The sequence below is a fragment of the Camellia sinensis genome, chromosome 15 (assembly GCF_055761805.1).
Source record: "Camellia sinensis isolate YWXY chromosome 15, ASM5576180v1, whole genome shotgun sequence".
In the NCBI taxonomy this organism is placed as follows: domain Eukaryota; kingdom Viridiplantae; phylum Streptophyta; class Magnoliopsida; order Ericales; family Theaceae; genus Camellia; species Camellia sinensis.
The window spans coordinates 126800799-126819974 of record NC_138975.1 but is presented as its reverse complement, the minus strand read 5'-3'; the positions used below and the strand labels follow the sequence as shown (position 1 = coordinate 126819974).

Genomic DNA, 19176 nt, shown 5'->3' with positions numbered 1-19176 from the left:
AAGGCTTCTCATAAACCCAGTTGTAACCAACCCCTCATCCTTCTCACCCCTCTCATTAATACTCCTCTGATTCACAGTTATGTTATCATTGGTAATACATCTATTGTTTGCTGCTAGTACCTTTAGATTCCTTATACATGTGTTTAGAGATTCTCCCACTACAGATGGATAAGAACCGTCCAATTTCTCACCTCCTCCATTACCCTCATCAATTGCCACGTCCTCCCTATAGAGAGAGACCACGTCATCATGGCCTGCCATCTCATTATGCATAGTGCCTTCCACCTCAGCAACTTCTTCCACTTTTGGGCTCCTATGGTTGCCAAGCTTGTTCTCTGTACTATTAGAGCTATAGTAGTCCTGAGCAAAGCATTTACAAGCTCCAATTCTTGACACCATGACTTGCTCCTCACAAACTCTTACTGGATAGCTTTTACCTCTACACCTCACCTGCACTACTGTGCTAATGAATCCCATAAACGTTGCGGCAACTTTAACTCTACCACATCTAAATGATAACTGTTTAGACGTATCTTCACCCACTTTAATTACCTCCCCCCATAATCTCCCAATCTTGTTGAAGGTATCAACACTCCACAAGTTAAGTGTAATTCCACAACAACACAACCGTACTTCTCTTTCTTGCTCGAGATGCCCCAACTTCGACCACTCAGTCACTAAATCGCACCAATCCTTCCAGCAACTTTCTAATAGTGTCATGTTTGCCTTCAACTCAGAAGATGTACTAAAGTGACATTGGTACTCATATTACTCTAGGTTAGTGACATTTATAAGTGCTACAATACCAACACTTTGAGTGCCATTTTAGACATCGTTTGTGGCACTTACTTATATATCTTGTGGCATTTTTTTAAATGCCTCTAGATTTCTTACAAGTGTCACTTAAAAATATCACTTCGACATATTGGTTAGTTGTCACTAAAAATATAAATAAATAAATAAAATTTTATGACATCAATTCTACTCATCATTTTCTTTTAAATGTAAAATAAATAAATAAAATTTTATTTATATAATGCAAATACAATGTCCTTGAAATTAACAAAATAAAATAAAAACAACCATTTGTAATCTAACTAAAAATATTTCAAACAAAAAATTGCAACTCAACATTCTCATCTATATTAAACAATTATAAGTATGTCAATCCCATTTCGATAAAATAAATAAGTAAAAAAAAAAAAAAAACATTTGGATAAAAAAAAAATGTTGATTTCTTTGCACCAATTTCAAGTTTTGCTCCAACACTCTTGAAAAAACTTCATGCATCTTCATATCTACTTGACATGTAAAGATAACACCCATTTGTGCTATCATTTCTGCAATTCTACTTTATTGTGTAGTTTATCACCCAGCAATTTTATTGTCTGCCTCCTGAAATTTATTAAAAGATTTTATAAATGAAAAAAGTACAGAGCAATCAGTAAAATTAGAAAGTTACACACACATATCAAATGAAAAAGAAAAAGAAAAATAGCCACACCTCTTGAGGCATTTTATCAAACATGTAAAAGCTAATTGAAAGATACCCAAACTATGAAAAAGGTGTAAATATACATATTATACATTTACATATATTTTCTTTTAAGGTTTGTTCCATAAAAAATAACTAAGAGATGGGAGAGATTACCTGTAATGGTGTCTTAGGATGAAAGTGAGGGTTTCCTTAGGGAACTAAACATATTTCTATAAAAAAAAAGAATGTATATAAATAAATAACTTTCTTTTAAAATTGATAAACATATTAGATTTAGAGTAATCTAACAATATCTTTAAAAACTGATGCACATATTAGATTTAAAGTAATCCAATAAAATGCCATTACAAGTAAATGATTCCGTGACATTTTTTAAAACATGCCACTATTTTTATGGCACTTTATGGAAAAAGATGACACTAGGTTAATGTACACTACAACAAAAAACAGATTCGGCGACTAATTTTGCCGACTAAACTAAATTTAGTCACCAAAGGGTAACGTATTAGGTACTAAAAATTAGTTGGTCGCCAATGATTCACACATTAGCTACCAAACAATATTTGGTCGCCAAATGTTCACTTATTAGCTACTAAAGTTTGTTGGTCGGTAAATGTCCCCTATTTCGCTACCAAAATAATTTGTAGTCGGAATTGTCTTCACTTTTGGCGACTAACTACGTTTTAGTCGTTAAAAATATAATTTTCGGCGACTAAATATGATGTTCGTCGCGAAAAATAACTATATAATTTGTTTAATTCGTATTTATTTAATTTTTGGCTACTAATTGTACAATGGTCGTGGAAATGATTGGGTTTGGGCGACTATTTCAATTTTGGTCGCTAATGATTAATTAGATACCGACTATAATTCGGTAGCCAAACGTGCCACAAAATTTTGGAGGGAATATTACATTTTTCTTAAATTTATTAGCGACGAAAATTTATTTTGGTCGGGAATAATTATTTTTTTGTTTTGTTTTTATTGCCAAAGCAGTCCATTTCCCTCCCTCTCGCACTCCCGCGTCTGATTCTGCTCTGTCTCCATCGCCATCAATGCAAATATTCGGATCATCCCCCGAACTCCCTTCCAGGTATGTCCTCTCTCTCTCTCGCTCTCTCTCTCTCTCTCTCTATCTCTCTGTATCTCCCTCTCGAAGATAGTCTCCTTCTCATAGAGGCCTCTCGATTTCCCTCTTTCTCTCTCTCTCTATCTCACTCACGCCTCCGCCCTCTTCTCTACAGCTTTGTCTCCATCGCCATCATCGCATGGCTTGCTGGATCATCCCCCAAACTCCCTTCCAGAAATGTGTGCACGTTGTTGAATGCTTGATAGCATATTTAGTGTTGATGGATTATATTGTTTATACAGGGTACAAGTTGTATTCATAATGGATACAGGTTGTTTAGAAAAAAAATTTAAAAAAAAAAAAAAAAACACGTTAAAGTATTTGGCCACCAAATATTTTGATAGCCAAATATGTAATCGAATGCTTTGGTGACTAATAATTTAGTAGCAAAAACATAACCCAAAAAGTTTTTGTGACCAAATAATTAGTAGCTAATACAATTGAGAATGAGAGAAAGAAATTATTGGCTACTAAATTTTTTAGTCACAGAAAAAAAATGGTATCATTTGGCGACTAAAACATTTGGTGGAAAGAAGTGAAGAAGTGAATGTTAAGAGGCTTTTCGTTACGAAACTTTTAGTGGGTAAAAGTTACAACGACAAAAATTACTTAGTCGCTAAAAATATGTATTCTATTGGTGACCAAAATGTTTGGTCTATAATAGTCATTCTCATTTTATGGTAGCACTTTTAGTGACTAACAATTTAGTCGCCGAAATCACGTTTTGCCAACTAAATAATGTTTCGTAGCCAAATGTGTACTTTCGGCGACCAATTATTTAGTAGCTAAAAGTGAACCTTCCCTGACCAAACTAACTTAGTAGCCAAAAGTCTCATTCCGCGACTAAAGGTTTTAGTGGCGGAAACATAACATTTGTGGACTAAACAAATTTAGTAGCGAAATGTAGTCACTTTCTGCGACCAAACAAAGTTTAGTTGCCAATACTATCACCGACAGGGTATAGGCGACGAGTTTGGCGACAAAATATTTTAGTCGCTAAATCATTTCAGCGACTAAATATTGGACTTTTGGCGACTAATAATTTAGTAGCCAAAAGTGACATTTCTTGTAGTGGTAACATGCCATTAGATGATATTTTCATGACGCTTTTTAAGAAAATGACACTATATTAATGTCACTAAAACATATATTTTTTGTATCACATACACCCAAAATCACATGCTAAACTACAAGGCCCAACAAACAAACGGAACCAAACCAAACAACATGCCCTTTGCAACAACACACCATACGCTGAACCACTCTCTAAAGCACTAGCCAAATCCCCATTGAAGTAGTGACAAGCAGTCTTGCCGCCCCAATAGTTTTAGTAGAAAATCTCTAGATATCAATTGTTTGTCTTCATATATACTAATAATGTTCATGCACTACAGGAGGAGATCGTACTTTTGTCAATTAAAAATTTAGTCAGCAAAAGTTATCCGCGACTAATTTTTTTGATCGCCAATTGAGAGTCGAGAAAAGTGATTAGCAACTAAAAAAAATTTTAATCAGAAAAAAATTATATTTGCCGACTAAATTTTTAGTCGCTAAATGTTACATTACCGCAACTAAACCATTTTGTTGCTAAAATACTTTAGTCGCCAAAAGTGATACTTTCCCAACTAAATATGTTAGTCGCCAATTGTCACATTTCCCGACCAAGAATGTTAGTCGGCAAAAGTAATGTTTACGTGACTAAAACTTTAGTCGGCAATAGACCTATTCAAGACCAAACACTTTGGTTGCCAAAATTAATAATTTTACCGACTAATTATTTAATCGCCAAATGTACCCTTTCGCCTACTAACATTTTGGTCGCCAAATGTGAATAGTGAAACATCGACTAAACACTTTGTCACCAAAAGAGCAAAAACCAAACCAAACCAAACCAAATTTTGGTCCCCAATTCAATTCTTTTTGTTTATCAAAATAGAAAAAAAAATATTAAAAAAAATCATTTGACCTGTATGATATATAATAATCCATCCAAACAATTCAATATAACTTGTAAATTGCAAGAATCATTCAAACCAACAAAATTAACTAAATCATGAACATCCAACAAAATACATAAATCAGTCAATACTTAACATGTTTAATTAAAGTCATCAACTGTTATAAGTTGTCATCCACAAGTTATTCCAAACTATATAATCGTCCAATTAAAATAGTCATGTAATCTATACAATTATCCAATTTACATCCATCTAGAATACAAATTTAAAACATAACAAGTAGTTCTTATTATGTTTCAAATTTTTATCCACATGCATCTATCCAAAAATATAACTAGTAGTCTATCCAAATACTTTACATACACATCTATCCAAAAATATATAATCCTTCAAAAAATGTAACAAGTGCCAACTAGTCCTCTACAATTCAACTTCGTGCACAAGTTCATCCATCTGTACAAAAGAAAAAGAAAAACAAAAACAAAAATAATGTCAAGTAATTTTTTTATGAAAATATTTGCACATCACTTGGATTGTAAAATTGGACACAAATTTAAAAAGGTCCATGGAAAGTAAAGATGACATGAATTTAATTAACATATTGCTATAAAAAATAAATAAATAAATACAAAATAAAAAAAGAAAGAAGAATTTAAATTAATAATATATATTTTCCTCCTATGATTGCTGCCCACCTTTCATGTAGACTAATGAATATCCTGCCATGCTCTCTAAATGAGGACAAACATATATCACAGCCTCAACCTAAACAATAAGAATTTCAAAATCAAAATAAAAAAGGTTAACTTCCCATTGAAAGATAAAAAAATTTAATAATCCATTTACAACCAAAAATCTTTGAGGCGCCAAATCATATCTCAAACACCATCCTTAAATTTTTTCATAATTTTCGTGCTACCCGCGTTTTAATGAATTTAGAATCCCTAATCTCTTCCATGACTTATAGGTGGGGAAATCCATAAGATAATCTAACCCCAGCCAGCCACTTATTTTATATATAAAGAAGGTAACAGTTAGCCCTACAAGAAAAAAGTGACTTATATTATATAATTGCACAGAAGACAAGACCAAACTCAAGTAAAAGATATGCAAAAATGTTACTCAATGGAAAATTGAGAAAGAATAATAAGGTGCACCAGATTCACAAATTTATAAATGAGGAAGACTCTTCTGCTATAAAATCCATGATGCTAGATTTATTAACAGTGTAAGTAAGCAGAGGCAGAAGATCAACCTCAAAAGTGAGTGCTGGTAGAAACGACACTTGGCATCCCAAATATGATCTTGAGCAGTGTTAAACTAAAATCAACAACTATTCTACTTCATGCTCTAAAGACAGCAAGAATAGAGTTAAAGAAAAAACCCAACTCTGCCACCACCCTATCCTTCACAAACTAAACTGAACCACGAAGCAGATTGAAGTAAACTCTGAACAGTCAAGGCACTAAGTTGTCAAAAACCAACGGATAAACAAGTGCAAATTGGTTGTTAACCATTTGCAAGTCAACAAGCTTTGAGAACACATACCTGGATTACCAACAGCAACAGCAGCAGCAGCATGTGCTCTCTTTTCTGCATTAGCCAGCTCAACAAGGAATCAAAAAATCTTAGTAATTTTTATTTATTTTTTTCTATTTTCTCATGGATATTGTTTTCTTATAAATATAGATTGTGTATGGAGAAACTCTACATTGATTTGGATAATTGATTGAGTAAATAATTTCAGAACCTCTCATTTTTTTTCACTGCAGAATTTCTCTTCATCTTCCTCATTCTTCTTCCCCTACTCTATTTTTTTTTTTTTTTTTTTATGGTTCTACACCCAAATAGACTGTACACTCTTAACTGACGGTTAATTAAAGTTTGATTCTCGTATCTAGTACAATAGAAACAGATGACTGTCTAGGATAGAGTAGAACTTATCAATCAGGTGCTTCGAATTTGTTTGCTTACTTTATACTATTCATTGCTTAAGATTTAAAAATCCTTTTAATAGTAGCCAAGTCTAGTCTATCAAAATCAAGAGCTAAAACAGTCCTGTTGCAGAATCCTTTCAGGATGTATCCAGATTTTAGAAATATGAGTCTGATTAATTTATTAATCGTCCTCCCAACAATGAATCAGCATATTTGTATCCTCACCCTTAGTCTAATCATATTCGAGTGTTTCAAGAGACTAAAAGTCGCAAGTTGGAATAAAACTTCTTGCAGTACCCAAAAGAAACAAGGGGTAGAAACCAACACATCATCACACCAGCAATAAATTTAGGAACACAACAAATTGACAGCGCAAAATTGTTGAAAACACCGTAAATTGAGGTCTACCAATAGTTGAATCTGAAATACCATAAGTTAGGAAGATCAAAGTTTCCCACATATAGGCTAAATGCTAAAGAATTGAGCACTCTAATTAGGCCAATGAATTTGAAAGAGATTATATTTATATGAGTTCACATATCATGATTTTAAATCCAATATCTGTGAAAGGTTTGCATAAGTAATTGAAAGAATCTTACCTTAATAATTTGCGATATCAATCCAAGCACAAGATGCTGCTGCAAATAAATGAAATAGCATATCATTCTAAGTACTAGAACTACTAAAGTAACAAACATACATAATAATTAAACTCGACATAATCCAGCAAACAAGATCAAAATTCTTTATAAGGGTTAAAGTTGATATGCGTTGATTTGGCCTAGGCAAGCAGATTTATTAAACTTGAGCTGAACCAACTCCTTTTTCTAATTTGTATGTATTATCATTCTTGAGAATAATCATTAATCAAATTAAGAAGGTAGGTTCAGTTTAACCCCCAATAAGAAGGAATTATTCTTGGAAGCCCATTAGGCTCTGGTTTTGTTTAGTTTGGATAGTTGTAGAAAGAACTAAGCCATCCAATCCAACCCATTCAACGATCTAATAACGAAAGTAATAACGTAAGCAAGCTAACACACCTAATCAATTGACAAATAACAATCAATTAACCACATAAAACCAAATAATTAAACCTTTAAGACTACTTTTCTGAAATGCAACTCAGAATTGAGAACTATGTGAAGAATTTGGGAGAAATGAACGCAAAAAGAAAATCACAACACTAGAAACTATTCCACAAAATATATTTTAAGTACAAAGATCACAAATTAAATTGGAAAAGCAGAAAAGAAGCCCCATGTGCTTGCAAACCAAACCAAACCAAACCAAGCCAAGCCTTAAGTCCCATCAAATGGGGTCGGCTACATGAATCCTTCTTCTCCACGCGGCCCTATCAAAGGCCATTTCATTAGTCAAATTAAGTAGATTCATATCTCTATTTAAAATGCTAGTCAACGTTAATCTAGGCCTACCCCGTCCCCTAACACTTCCATCTACCGTTACAGTATTGCATCTCTTCACTGCTGCCTCTGTTGGTCTTCGTTGAATATGACCAAACCATCTCAAACGATTCTCTCTCAACTTATCTTCTATCGGTGCTACTCCTACCCATTCCCAAATACGCTCATTCCTAATCCTGTCTTGTCTAGTCTTACCACACATCCACCTTAGCATCCTCATCTCAGCCACACTCATCTTATCTACATATTGTTTCTTGGTTGCCCAACACTCCGTCCCATACAACATAGCAGGTCTAATAGCCGTTCTATAAAACTTACCTTTTAGTCTAGTGGATATTCGTTTATCGCACAATACCCCAGGCGCACTTCTCCACTTACACCATCCTGCCTTAATCCTATGGGCCACATCTGCATCAATCTCTCCCGCTGTTGTGATAATCGACCCTAAATAACGAAAATGTTCACTCTTAGGCAATTCTTGGTTCTCAATCTTCACTTCTCCTCCACTTTCATTGTTACTGTTACTAAATTTACACTCCATGTATTCTGTTTTAGTTCTGCTTATCCGGAATCCTTTAGATTCAAGAGCTTTTCTCCAAATCTCTAACTTTGTGTTAACTCCTTCTCTAGTCTCATCCACTAGCACAATATCGTCTGCAAAAAGCATGCACCATGGCACGCCATCCTAAATATTTATCGTCAACTCATCCATAACTAAAGCAAAAAGATAAGGACTTAAGGTAGATCCTTGGTGTAACCCTACAGTGATAGGAAATTCATTTGTTTCTCCAACTGGCGATCTAATAGTGGTCACCACCCCTTCATACATGTCCCTAATCACGCCAATGTAACCTTTTGTCACCCCTTTCTTCTCTAACACCCACCATATTATATTCCGGGGCACTCTGTCATATGCTTTCTCAAGGTCGATAACACCATATGAATGTCTCTTTTCTTTTCTTTATATTTTTCTGTTACTCTCCTCAAAAGATAGATCGCTTCCATTGTTGACCTACCAGGCATAAACCCAAATTGATTCTCTGACACCTCTGTTATATCTCGCAATCAGCGTTCCATCACCCTCTCCCACACTTTCATTATATGACACATTAGCTTGATTCCTCTATAGTTGTTACAATTCTGGACATCACCTTTATTCTTATAGATTGGCATTAAAATACTCTTCCTCCACTCATCTGGCATGTTTCTAGTCAACAAAATTTTGCTAAACAACCTAGTCAACCAACCAACTCCCTTTTTACCCAAACACTTCCAAGCTTCAATAGGGATATCATCGGGTCCTAAAGCCTTATTTGATTTTATCTTCTTAAGTGCAATTTCCACTTCAAAGTTCCTAATCCTGCGATAGAACCTATAGTCTTGGTTTATCGTATTACTGGCTATTTCTTCCCTTATTGTCGTACCTCCATGTTCCTCATTTAATAGTTTCTCAAAATAATTCTTCCATCTTTCCTTAATCTCATCATCCTTCACCAATACCTTAGAATCCTCACTCTTGATGCGCTTTACTTGATTAAAATCTCTTGTTTTCCTCTCTCGTATCTTAGCAAGTTTGTATACCCTCTTCTCTCCCTCCTTACTATCTAGTCTAGTGTATAGGCCATCATATACTTTCAACTTGATCTCTCTCACTACTTTCTTGACCTCCTTATTAGCCAATCTACAGCTTTTAAGGTTTTCCCCAGTTCTATCCTTCTGTCACTTTTTAAAGTACTCTTTTTTTGCCTTAACTACCGCTTGAACCTCTTCCCTCCACCACCAAGTTTCCTTAGAGCTGGGCCCCGTTCCTTTCGACTCTCCAAGCACTTCCCTTGAGATTCTCCTCATACAATTGACCATCGAATTCCACATAGTGTTAGCATCACCTTCTAAGTCCCAAGTACCTTCCTTATCCATTTGATTCTTAAATATTTCTAGTTTATTCCCTTTTAGGTCCCACCATCTCGTCCTATGACGCCCACCATCCTTCTTAGCTTGGTATTGCCCTCTAAAACATAAATCTAGTACCAGAATCCTATGTTGAGAGACCAAACTCTCTCCAGGAATCACCTTACAATCATTGCATTTTAGACAGTCCACTTTTCTCACTAAGAAGTAATCTATTTGACTCTTAACTAATCCACTCTTAAAGGTTATCAAATGTTCCTCCCTCTTCTTATACATAGTATTGGTCATCACCAAGTCAGAAGCCAATGCAAAATCTAAGATACTCTCTCCAGCCTCATTTTTGTCACCAAAACCATATCCACCATGCACCCTTTCATAACCTAGTTTATCTATGCCCACATGGCTATTAAAATCTCCACCTATAACTAGGTTCTCTCCTATGGGTATCTCCTGTAAGATCTCATCCATTTGTTTCCAAAAATCCTTCTTAGTCTGATCATCTAACCCTACTTGAGGGGTGTATGCGCTAATAATGTTCACTATATTCCCTCCAATAACTAGTTCAACTAGCATAATCCTATCTCTTTTCCTAGTGACCGCCACTACACTTTCCACAAGACCCTTGGCAATTATGATTCTTACCCCATTCCTGCGTCTATCCTTACCACTATAATATAGTTTAAAACCGGTATCCTCAATTTTCCTAGCTTTCTCTCCCGTCTACTTAGTTTCTTGTATGCAAGTTATACTAACTCTCCTTCTAATCATAACATCTACCAATTCCATCGTCTTACCAGTTAAGGTTCCTATGTTCCAAGTGGCTACCCTAAACCTATAGTCTTGGACTAGCTTCTTTACCCACGCTCGTCCAGAAAAGCGCGAAAACCTTTGCCCATTTTTCACCGCACCCAGGCATCGATGCGGCGTCCCTTGCTCACTTTTCAAAACACCTGGAGGCAGGGGCAACGCGTCACTTGAGGGGAACGACCTAGCATTTAAACGATTCAAAGTTGGATTCATTTTCATAAGGGATCCGAGCGGCTTTTTTTACGTGTTGGCTGTCGGCTACCTAACACACAACCCTCCTCCTTAACCCGGGCTTGGGACCGGCGGAGTTGTTAACAACCTCGACGGAGTTCCCCATGTGCTTGCAACACCAGAAAAATTCCTTGGTTAAAGTAAGACAACTGAAGTAGTAAAGACTAATCCCAATCCAAAATGAAATAAACTCCAATAAGTCACAATCTATTTGCTTAGAAAGAGGTCTTAAATCTTCAGTTTCAAATGGATTTAAAATCCAAATAAGATCATTCCAACCTATACAGCATGTTAAACACTTCAATATGTAAGAAAGAGTGTACTCCATCACCAAACTCCTCCATTTTGGTAAATGATAAACATCCATTCAAATCACATGTGGCCTGCATACTTGTCAATGACAAGAAATGAAGTCTAGTGGCTATCAGTTTTTATATTACTAAACTACCAAGTGCCCAGGCCTCTTCTATTGGACAAAGCTAGATCCTCATTAGTTAAAACACACTGTCCTAGAATTGGCAAAATCTTGTTCTACATCAATTTTTAATCATGCATAATAACATGGCAATAATAACAACAATAAAGCTTGGAGCAATTGGAAATGATCAAACTATCAAGCATGATAATGTAGGTTCAAGTGTTCAATGTAACCGCTTTGCTTCAGTTTGGGCTTGTGTGACTTCCCCTTTCAAAGAATTCCTCTGTTTTTAATTAAATTCCTCTATGTGACTTTCCCTTTCAAAATACACTTGATTCGTTCAATGAGAAACACTAAAACAAAATCAAATGTTCCCTGAAGTTAAAAAATTTTGAGTTCAAATGATATTCATAGATAAACAAACTTTATTGAAATGTGATTATCATACCCTCTATGCTCCAAGTATGGTTTCTTGAACCAATCTCTATCTTTCACAAGCTTAGACACTATTATAGCAAACCTGACTTTCTAAGCTGCTCTGATATCTTAACAAGGTCAGACCCTCCAACAACACCAACTGTGTAGAAACAAAAGTCTTACAGTAATTAAAAAAGCAAAATTCCAAAATTTAGATAAGAAAGCAAGACAAATTTGGCTGAAAAATAACTATGTGCCCATGTATGTGTTTTTATCAACACATTCCAGAGGTTTGGTGGTGGCGGTGGTTTGGGTGTGGCAAGTTGGAGGAGGAAAGCGGTGGTAGTGGTTGTGGCATGGCGATAGGTGGTTTAATGGTGGAGGAACATGGACACATCACTAAATCTGATCTATCACACCAATAATCAGTTCAAAAAACCCTAAATCTTAAAAAAATAAAAATAAAAACCCATTTACTCATTTCACCCAATCGAAATCCTATAGCATAAAAAATAAATAGAACCCTAGAGCTAGAGTGTAATGGGAAAATAGAGGAAGAAAGAGAGAGAGGGAAAGAGAGAGAGAGAGAGACAGACATATAGACATACAGAGAGGGACAAAGAGAAAGAAAACCTAAATATAAGTTGGAGGCGAGACAATGGTGATGTGCGACTGTGATTTGCGGCAGTGGTAATGTGCGACGTCGCACGGCGATGAGTGATGGTGAGATGAGCGGATTGCGATGAGGCAATGTGAGGTTTGGTGGTGTTTGATTGTGTGTGTGTGTGTGTGTGTGTGTGAGAGAGAGAGAGAGAGAGAGAGAGAGAGAGCAAATGAGAACCTGTTTGTATTTCAAACAGATTTGATACCAAAAAAAAATTAATAAATAAAAATAATGGCGCCAATCTAAAAAGTTTCCTCAGTTCAAAAAAAGAAATTTGAAATTTTCATTTTTATCTTTGGCAACTAAAATATTTTTTAGTTGCTGAAAATATATTTTTGGCGACTAAACTTTTGGTCGTCAACGATAAAAAGTAAATTTTATTTTTCATTCGGCGACTAAATAATTTTAGTAGCCAAAAGTAATTATATAGCGACTAAAATATTTTTTAGTCGCTGAAAATAAATTTTTGGCAACTAAACTTTTGGTCATCAAAGATAAAAAGTAAATTTTTGTGTTGCATTCGACGACTAAATAATTTTAGTAGCCAAAACTAATTATATAACGACTAAAATATGCTTTAGTCGCTGAAAATATATTTTTGATTTGGTTGCCAAAGATAAAAAATAAATTTTTGTGTTTCATTTGGTGACTAAATAATTTTAGTAACCAAAACTAACTATACAACGATTAAAATATTTTTTTCGTCGCCAATTGTGGCATTTTTAGCGACTAAAATTTTTTTTAGTCACCAATAATCAATACACCCCGGCTAAAAAAATTAGTAGCTAAATATTGTATTTTTGTCGACTAATATAATTTTTGGTCGCCAATTCCACAACTTTTGGCGACTAAATTTTTTTTAGTCGCCTAATTTGGTTGCCAAAAATGCATTTATGTATCAAAACGACGTCGTTTTGATATCTGCGATTAAATTGTATTAGTCGCTCAAAGATTATACTGTTCATGCCCAATTTTTCATCTCCCACTTATATTTTTAGTGACTAATATTTTAAATTGACAACAAAAAATCACTTTTTTGCAACAAAATTACTTTAGTTGGTAATAGTATCAACTTTTAGTTACAAATTTTTTTTTTGGTCGACAAATATCATTTTTTTGCGACCAAAATTTTTTTAGTCGATAAAAGTGGTCGGCAAATGTGTAATTTCTTGTAGTGATGATAGTTCTTTAACCACTAAAAATGTTTGTTCATATATTCTGTTAGGGAAAATATATGATTCCCCACAAGTAAATCAATCAATGGGAATAAAAACTAAAGTGGGAAAATTAAATCAAAAGCAACACAAGAATTTTTACGTAGTTCCCTCAATGTGAGGTACATCCATGGGATCGAAATCCGATTCCACTATCAACCAAAGAGTTTCCAAACGATTACAAACGAGACACGAATGGTCACACAAAACCACCCTTAGGTGAATTCCAAATAATCACAAATAAACAAGAGGAAATACCTCTCCAAATAGATGAACAAAAAATCTTCAAACCAGAGTTGTAGAAGATCCAAATAAACTTCACCAAACCAGCCGAATATTCACACAAACAGCTGCCGAAAATCAAGAACAGATTCCACCGAATTTGATTTTCACCTAAGCACTATCTCACCAACAATTGATCAAAAAAGTGCTGCTTCACAAGCAAAAAAACGATTGCCTTTTTTTTTATTCTTGCACACCGAAAAACAAACAATACCAATATATATATGGTAAACTTGTGGACTTTTTTTATCAAACCCTAGTTGTAACCAAATTGAATTGGGTCTCCACAAATTAGATATAATATATAAAAATATATTATAACTAATACCAAACCAAATTAAACTCTTTTAATAAACCATTGGGTCCCATACTCCAATAAGGAGATATATCTTAACAATTCTGCCCCTATCGACTTAGGTGGAGACATCAACCATACCCGCCAAAGTTCGACACTTTAAATGTTTGTCCTTCAACAAAGTCTTAGTTAACATATCCGAAATATTATCATCTGTGTGAACCTTTTCGAGTTGTAACAATTTTGAATCTAACACATCACGAATCCAATGATATCTCACATCAATGTGTTTCGATCTCGAATGAAAAGTAAAATTTTTACTCAAATGAATAGCACTTTGACTATCACAATAAAACACATACTTTTCTTGCTTCAAACCCAACTCTTACAAAAATTTCTTCAACCATAACTCTTGTTTGCAAGCTTCCGTAATGGCAAATTCAGTTTCGGTAGTTGAGAGAGCAACACATTTTTGTAATTTAGATTGCCATACCACAGCTCCCCCTGCAAAAGTCATCAAATACCCCGAAGTAGATTTTCTAGAATCAACATCACCGGCCATGTCAGAATCCGTGAACCCATCAAGCATCGGCTTACCATCCCAAAACACAAACACACCTTAGAAGTCCCTCGAAGATACATTAAAATCCATTTTACCGCTGCCCAATGTTCTTTACCCGAATTAGAGAGAAACCGCCTTACCACACTAACGGCGTGAGCAATATCCGGCCTTGTACAAACCATGGCGTACATCAAAGAACCAACTGCTGAAGCATAAGGAATTTTCAGTATCTCTTCTTTGTCTTTCTCACTTGTAAGACATTGATTCGAACTAAGTTTGAAGTGACCCGCAAGTGGACAACCAACCGGCTTTGCTTTATTCATGTTGAACCTCTTAAGAACTTTCTTAATGTAGCTTTCTTGAGACAACCAAATCAATTCCTCATTGCGATCACGAACAATTTTCATACCAAGAATTTGCTTTGCCGGTCCCAAATCTTTCATAGCAAAAGATTTACTAAACTCTAACTTTAACTTGTTAATTATAGTAGAATCTTGACCCACAATTAACATGTCATCAACATAAAGCAAAAGAATAATGAATTTACCATCCATAAAATTTTTCACAAATACACAATAATCCAAAGTGGTTTTAGAAAAACCATTATTCATCATGAAAGAGTCAAATTTTTTGTACCATTGCCGCGAGGCTTGCTTGAGGCCATATAAACTTTTCTTCAATTTGCAAACAAATTTCTCTTTCCCTTTCTCCACAAAACCTTCTGGTTGTTCTATGTAAATTTCTTCTTCAAGATCACCATGAAGAAAAGCGGTCTTGACATCAAGTTGTTCAACTTCAAGGTTCATACTTGCACCCATGCCAAGTACAACCCGAATAGAAGACATCTTCACAACCGGCAAGAAAATCTCATCAAAATCAATACCTTTCTTTTGCCCAAAGCCTTTCACAACAAGACGTGCTTTGTATCTTAGATTCTTGCTATTATTCTTCAATTTGAAAACCCACTTATTTTTCAGAATTTTCCTCCCTTTAGGAAACTTCACTAAATCATAAGTTTGGTTTTCAAGCAAGGAATTCATCTCCTCGTCCATTGCCTTTTTCCAATCACCTTTCTTCGCATACTCAATTGCTTCTTGGTAGCTCTCGGGCTCCCCTTGATCGGATATCAATACAAATTCATTGGGAGGATACTTTCTTGAAGGTTGTCGGTCTCTTATAGATTTCCTAAACTTAAGTTGTGGTAGTGGTTCTTGAGTTGGATGCTCTTCCTCAATTTCTGGCTCAACTTCATTAGGATTAGCATCATTATCTACATCTTCAATAGGTGGCTACACATCTCCCCTATTTTCATCATCAACTGAAGATGAAGAAGATGGATCTATATCAATGAGATCACTAGTTTTTGGTTCCGGTTGATCACCTTTGCCAAAATCTTCAATTGTTTGGTCTTCAAGAAACATAACATCACGACTTCGAATGACTTTCTTGTCGACTGGATCCCACAATCTATACCCGAATTCATCATGCCCATAGCCAAGAAAAATACATTGTCTTGACTTACTATCAAGCTTAGACCTCTCATCCTTTGGAATGTGAACAAAAGCTCGGCAACCAAATACTCTCAAGTGCTCATAAGATACATCTTTACCGGTCCAAACTCTTTCTGAAACATCACCATTCAAAGGATAAGAATGAGACAAATTGATCACACTAACTGCTATCTTCATTGCCTCACCCCAAAAGGATCTTGGCAATTTAGCTTGTGAAAGCAAACACCTTGTTCTTTCCACAATGGTGCGGTTCATCCTCTCGGCAACGCCATTTTGTTGAGGAGTCTTCTTAACTGTCTTTTGGTGCCGAATACCTTGGTTACGACAATACTCATCAAATGGCCCAATGTATTCACCACCATTGTTTGATCGGATGCACTTCAATTTCTGTCTTGTTTCTCTTTCAACCATGTCCTGAAAATGCTTAAATACTTCTAGAACTTGATCTTTAGTTTTTAGTAGAAAAGCCCAAACTTTCCTTGAATAATCGTCAATGAAAGTAACAAAATAAAGTGTACCACTATGTGTTCTAACTTTTAAAGGACCACAAACATCCGAATGAATTAACTCCAATACATTTTTCTTTTCTATATGTTGTTTACCCGCCAAACAATGAACACAAATTTTAAGATGTGTACTTTTCAAACCGGGTAAAAGCTCTTTCTTGAACAAAACTTGTAACCCATTTTCACTCATATGGCCAAGCCGCTTGTGTCACAATTCGGTAGAAGTATCATCTTCAAGTGCATTAACAACACCTTCACAAATTTTTTCTTGCATCGAATAAAGTGTATGAGTCTTCTTGCACTTAGCCACCACCAAAGAGCGCTTTGTGAGCTTCCATATTCCATCACCAAATTTGTTGTTGAAGCCTTCATCATCTAGCTTCCCGGTAGAGATCAAATTGAGGCGAATATCGGGAACATGCCTCACATCTTTAAGCAACAACTTGCAGCCCAAATTTGTTTCCAAGCAAACATCACCTATGCGAATAATCTTGGACCAACCTTCATTACCCATTCGAACATAACCATAATCTCCTTTAGTGTAGGTAGTGAAGAAATCAACTCGAGAAGTCACATGAAAAGAAGCACCAGAATCAATTACCCAATTGCTCTCTTGGCCCACAAAATTGATACAATCATCTTCACAAACGACCATGAGATCATCGGTAGTAACTACCGTTGTGTCTTCTTGCTTCTTATCTACACTTTTGTCACACCTTTTCTCCTTGTTCTTGAGTTTTCGGCATTCCCGCTTCATGTGCCCTTTCTCATGGCAATAGTAGCACTCAATGTCTTTCTTTGAAAAAGAACCATCTCTTGATTTGTCGCGGCTTTGATCACGACCATGACTATTACTCCTCCCCCTTGTTTTGCTTCGACCTCTCACAACAAGTGCTTCCAAATGAGAGGAACCCGCTGATTTTCTTCTAGTTTCTTCATTCAATAAGCTACTAGTGACTTGGCTCATTGTGACAACTCCATCGGGCGCCGAATTACTAATTGTCATAACCAAAGTCTCCCAACTTTCGGGCAAAGAACTAAGTAGCATCAAAGTCATCATAAAAAATAATTTTCATAGAAGCAAGTTGGTTAACAATGCTCTTTATTTTATTCAGATGTTCTGGAATAGGGCTGCCCTCTTTATATTTTAAATTAACCAACTTACGAAACAGAAAAGCTTTATTTGTGGCTGATTTCCTATCGTGAAGGCCTTCTAATTTTTTTTCATAAATCATGTGCTGAAGTTTCAGTAGCAACATGATAAAACACACTATCATCAATCCATTGACGGATAACACCAATGGCTTTTCGATTAAGCCTATTCCATTCATCATCTTTCATACCCTCGGGTTTGCCACTATCACCCTCAATAGGTCCATACAAATCTTTACAAAATAATAGGTCCTCCATTTTAGTTTTCCATGTTACCCAATTACTTCCATTGAAGCTAGACATGCGACCCACATTCCCCTCCATTGATTCACACAAATAAATAAACCCAAATAAACCGTAAGCTCTGATACCAGTTGTTAGGGAAAATATACAATTCCCCACAAGTAAATTAGTCAATGGGAATAAAAACTAAAGCGGAAAAATTGAATCAAAAGCAACACAAGAGTTTTTACATGGTTCCCTCAATGTGAGTACCGTCCACGGGATCGAAATCCGATTCCACTATCAACCAAAGAGTTTCCAAACGATTACAAACGAGACACGAATGGTCACACAAAACCACCCTTAGGTGAATTCCAAATAATCACAAATAAACAAGAGGAAATACCTCACCAAATAGATGAACAAAAAGTCTTCAAACCAGAGTTGTAGAAGATCCAAATAAACTTCACCAAACCAGCCGAATATTCACGCAAACAGCTGCCGAAAATCAAGAACTTATTCCACCGAATTTGATTTTCACCTAAGCACTATCTCACCAACAATTGATCAAAAAGGTGCTGCACCACAAGCAAAAAAACGGCTGCCTTTTTTTTTATTCTTACACACCGAAAAACAAACAATACCAATATATATATATGGTAAACTTGTGGGCTTTTTTATCAAACCCTAGTTGTAACCAAATTGAATTGGGTCTCCACAAATTAGATATAATATATAAAAATATATTATAACTAATACCAAACCAAATTAAACTCTTTTAATAAACCACTGGGTCCCATACTCCAATAAGGAGATATATCCCAACATATTCATACTTTATTTCCTTAATTTATATGTTATAATTAAATAAATAAATTATAAAAACTCCTTATTCCTATCACAAACATTTCGTTTTGTAGATTTTCCAATGCATGAATGACCATAACTTCTTTCTTTCTTTACCGTCCATCAATCAAAAAGAAAATATAAATCTTTTTTTTTTTTTTTTGGTTAATTTTTCATGTCCTCCCTCTTAAAATAAGA

At 35.3% G+C, this 19176-nt stretch overlaps 1 long non-coding RNA gene across 2 annotated transcripts; it reads right to left on the bottom strand.

The window, feature by feature from the left end:
- Nucleotides 1-4708: 4708 nt before the first annotated feature.
- Nucleotides 4709-7786, bottom strand: LOC145813506 (uncharacterized). Of its 2 annotated transcripts, XR_014356622.1 has the most exons (3): nucleotides 7122-7786; nucleotides 5281-6942; nucleotides 4709-5038 (listed from the first exon to the last, which is right to left on the bottom strand). It is a non-coding gene; the product is annotated as an uncharacterized LOC145813506 (long non-coding RNA). The 2 variants fall into 2 exon arrangements; XR_014356621.1 differs by having other exon boundaries at nucleotides 5281-7786.
- Nucleotides 7787-19176: the final 11390 nt, after the last annotated feature.